Source organism: Sapajus apella, unplaced genomic scaffold (genome assembly GCF_009761245.1).
Source record: "Sapajus apella isolate SASKATOON/1434 unplaced genomic scaffold, GSC_monkey_1.0 scaffold77, whole genome shotgun sequence".
NCBI lineage: Eukaryota > Metazoa > Chordata > Mammalia > Primates > Cebidae > Sapajus > Sapajus apella.
In genome coordinates this window covers 6,435,891-6,440,630 of record NW_022437017.1, presented here as the reverse complement: position 1 = coordinate 6,440,630, position 4,740 = coordinate 6,435,891, and positions in this window count along the sequence as shown.

The following is a 4,740-nucleotide window of genomic DNA, read 5'->3' as shown; positions in this document are numbered from 1 at the left end:
CCTCAGCCTCCCAAAGTGCTGGGATTACAGGCTTGAGCCACCGCGCCCGGCCTGGCTCCAGGTTTTTTGTTTTGTTTTTGTTTTTGTTTTTGTTTGAGACAGAGTCTCACTCTTGTCACTCAGGCTGGCGTGCAGCGGCACAATCTCAGCTCACTGCAACCTCCGCCTCCTATGTTCAAGCAATTCTCGTGCTTTAACCTCCCGAGTGGCTGGGACTACAGGCGTGTGCCACCACACCTGGCTAATTTTTGTATTTTTCTTTTAGTAGAGACAGGGTTTCACCGTGTTGACCAGACTGGTCTCGAACTCCTGACCTCACGTGATCCACCAACCCTGACCTCCTCAGGATTACAGTCGTGAGCCACCGCACCTGGTGGAGCCACAGTTTTTAATAGGGTGGTTAGAGGAGGCCTTTCTGAGTGACATCCAAGAACAGAAGAGAGAGAGAGAGGTCAGGAGGGGACCATGTTGAGTCAGGGGGAACAGCGTTCCGGGCAGTAGGCACAGTCTGTGCAAAGGCCCTGGGGCAGGACCGCACTCTGCCTGTTAGAACAGCAAGGAGGCCCAGTGGCTGGAGTAGACTGTGCGAGAGGGGGGCAGGAAGGGAGGACAGGGGTGGCTCAGAGAAGGGAAGTGACTCATCCAAGATTCAAGGTCAGTGGGAGAGTTGCCTGGTAACCCTCAACTTCTAAGTGGCCTTGAGTAACAAAATACCTCTGTTCTTAGGGACGAGTCCTTGTGATTTTGTTCCACATCCTTTTTGTTTTTTCTTTGAGACATAGTCTTGCCCTGTCGCCCAGGCTGAAGTGCAGCAGCACGATCTCGGCTCACCGCAGCCTCTGCCTCCCAGGTTCAAGCGATTCTCCTGCCTCAGCCTCCCAAGTAGCTGGGATCACAGGTACACACCACCATGCTCAGCTGATTTTTTTTGTATTTTTAGTAGAGACGGGGTTTCACCCTGCTGGCCAGGCTGGTCTTGAACTCCTAAACTCAAGTGATCCTCCCGCCTCGGTGTCCGAGTGCTGGGATTACGGGCATGAGCCACTGCGCCCGGCCTAAAAAATTATTTGTTGTTGATCTGAAATTCAAAGTTCAGCTGGAATTTTTTTCTTCTTTTCTTTCCTTCTTTTTTTTTTTGAGATGGAGTTTCACTCATGTTACCCAGGCTGGAGTGCAATGGCGCGATCTCGGCTCACCGCAACCTCCGCCTCCTGGGTTCAGGCAATTCTCCTGCCTCAGCCTCCTGAGTAGCTGGGACTACAGGCACGCGCCACCATGCCCAGCTAATTTTTTGTATTTTTAGTAGAGACGGGGTTTCACCATGTTGACCAGGATGGTCTCGATCTCTTGACCTCGTGATCCACCCGTCTCGGCCTCCCAAAGTGCTGGGATTACAGGCTTGAGCCACCGCGCCCGGCCGTCTTTCTTCCTTTCTTTCTTTCTCTTTCTTCCTTCCTTTCTTCCTTCCTTCCTTTCTTTCTTTCTTTCTTTCTTTCTTTCTTTCTTTCTTTCTCTCTTTCTTTCTTTCTTTCTTTCTTTCTCTTTTTCTTTCTTTCTTTCTTTCCTCTTTCTTTTTCTTTCTTTCGGGAGACAGGGTCTGGCCTTGTTGTCTAGGCTGTGGGGCAGTGATGCAATCACAGCTCACTGCATCCTTGAACTCCAGGGCTCAAGCAATCCTCCCACCTCAGCCTCCCAATTAACGGGCTACAGGCTCATGCCACAGTGCCTGGCCTATGTGTAGCCTGTTCTGTTTTTGTTTGTGCCCAAACTGACAACCTTACCCCAAAACCCATGTCCCTTTCTGCCCCGCAGCCTCATCCTTAGGTCATTTCCCAAGCTTTTGGGGTTCCTTGAGGGCAACATCTGCCAAGGAGTCCCCTCAAGACTGCCAGAGGGTGAGAGGTAAGAAATTGCTACTGTTGCCAGGCGCAGTGGCTCACGCCTGTAATCCCAGCACTTTGGGAGGCCGAGGTGGGCGGATCACAAGGTCAAGAGATCGAGGCCATCCTGGTCAACATGGTGAAACCCCGTCTCTACTAAAAATATAAAAAATAAGCTGGGCACGGGGGCGCGTGCCTGTAATCCCAGCTACTCAGGAGGCTGAGGCAGGAGAATTGCCTGATCCCAGGAGGCGGAGGTTGCAGTGAGCCGAGATCGTGCCATTGCACTCCAGCCTGGGTAACAAGAGCGAAGCTCCATATAAAAAAAAAAAAAAAAAGAAAAAAAGAAAATGGAATAACTGCTGTTTTCTGGGCTGCTTCATTACATTATACAGTAGCCAGATTCCCAATTTCCTTTTTTAAACATTTTTATTTATTTATTTGAGACAGAGTCTAGAATTGGCTGGAGAGCAGTGGTGCAATCTCGGCTCACTGCAGCCTCTGCCCCCCGAGTTCAAGCCATTCTGCTGCCTCAGCCTCCTGAGTAGCTGGGAGTCCAGGCATATGCCACCACGCTGGGCTAATTTTTATATTTTCAGTGGAGATGAGGTTTCTCCATGTTGACCAGACTGCTGTCAAACTCCTGACCTCAAGTGATCCATCTGCCTCAGCCTCCCAAAGTACCCGACCATGATTCCTATTTTTTGGATCAGGAAACTAAGGATCAGAGAGGCAGAGTGACTTATCCCAGGTCACACAGCCAGGAATTGCCAGCCTTCGGGGTTTGATCCTTGGGTTATCTGTCTTTCGGGCCTTTGGCTTCTGTTTTTTGTCTGTTTGTTTGTTTTGACAGGGAGTCTCATTTAGTCACCCAGGCTGGAGTGCAGTGGCACGATCTCGGCTCACTGCAACCTTCACCTCCCGGGTTCAAGCAATTCTCCTGCCTCAGCCTCCTGAGTAGCTGGGATTACAGGCACGCACCACCATGCCCAGCTAATTTTTTGTATTTTTAGTAGAGATGGGGTTTCACCGTGTTGACCAGGATGGTCTCGATCTCTTGACCTCGTGATCCACCCGCCTTGGCCTCCCACAGTGCTGGGATTACAGGCTTGAGCCACCCCGCCCGGCCCTAATTTTTGTGTTTTTAGTAGAGACAGGGTTTCACCATGTTGGCCAGGCTGGTCTTGAACTCCTGACCTCTCCGGTGATCCAGTCACCTCAGCCTCCCAAAGTGCTGGGATTACAGGGGTGAGCCGCGGTGGTGCCCGGCAGGTCTCCGTTTTTGACGTTGCCTACTCCTTCTCTTCTTTCCTTCCCTCTCCACCCCTTCCCGCCCGATGCTAGGACTCCTAGCTCTTTCTCACTGAGAGTAGGAAGGGGAACAGCAGTAAGCATACTGCCACAAGGTGGCACTGCTGGTCCCAGATGGGTCCCTGCCTGGCCCAGGTGTTCCTTTTCTCTCCTCTGACCCTTCCTTCCCTCCATCCATCCGTTTTCTTTCTTTTTTTGAGAGGGAGTCTCGCTCTGTCTCCCAGGCTGGAGTGCAGTGGCACAATCTCGGCTCACTGCAACCTCTGCCTCCCAGGTTCAAGCGATTCTTCTGCCTCAGCCTCCCAAGTAGCTGGGACTACAGGCAGGCACCACCATGCCTGACCAATTTTTATATTTTTAGTAGAGATGGAGGTTTCACCATGTTGGCCAGGCTGGTCTCAAACTTCTAACCTTGTGATCTGCCCGCCTCTGCCTTCCAAAGTGCTGGAATTACAGGCATGAGCCACCGTGCCTGGTCTTTTTTTGTTTTATTTATTTGTTAGTTTGTTTGTTTGAGACAGAGTCTTACTCCGTCACCTGAGCCGGCATGCAGTGTGATCTCGGCTCACTGCAACCTCCACCTCCTCATTTCAAGAGGTTCTTCTGCCTCATCCTCCTGAGTAGCTGGGATTATAGGCACCTGCCACCACGCCCAGCTAATTTTTGTATTTTTAGTAGACATGGTGTTTCACCATGTTGGCCAGGCTGGTCTCGAACTCCTGGCTTCAAGTGATACACCCACCTCGGCCTCCCACTGTGCTAGGATTACAGGCGTAAGCCAGCATGCCCGGCCAGGGCCTGGTCTTTGTCTTGGGTGCAGTGGGCAGCGATGTTGGATTCAGGGCAGGGGAGGGCCCTGATCAGGTCTCTGGGGAAGGGGTCTGTGAAATGGAGGGACTGGCAGGGGCCTGGGGGACCTGGAGGGGCCAGTGGGAGGTGCTGGCCCATGCCGGGTCCACAGAGGGTGCAGGCAGAGGAGAGAGAGAGACTGCAGCCGGAAAGTGGACAGGTGAGGCTGACACAGACCTCGGGTTGGGGGTTCAGGGGACAGGGCCAACGTTGAGGCAGGGACCGAGCGGAGGAGCATATTGGGGGATGTGGATGAGGGTGAGCTCAGTTGCCTCTTCCAGAACCCCCGGCCTATGGTTGCGGGATTAGCAAATAAAAATACAGGACACCTGGTTAGATGCAACTCTCAGCTACACAGTGAGTACTTTTCTTTGCCCTTTTGAGACAGGGTCTTGCTCTGATGCTCAGGCTGGAGTACGTGGTCAGGGCTCACTGTAGCCTCGACATCCCAGACTCAAGTGATCCTCCTGCCTCAGCCTCCCATGCAGCTGGTAGTACAGGCTCACGCCACCACACGTGGCTAATTTTTGCATTTTTCAAACAGGTGGGAGTCCCACCATGTTGCCCAGGCTAGTCTCAAACTCCTGGGATCGATTAATCCTCCCACCTTGGCCTCCCAAACTGCTGGGATTACAGGCGTCAGCCACCATGCCTGGCCATGTGACTAATTTTTTTTTTTTTTTTTTTTTTTTTTTTTTTG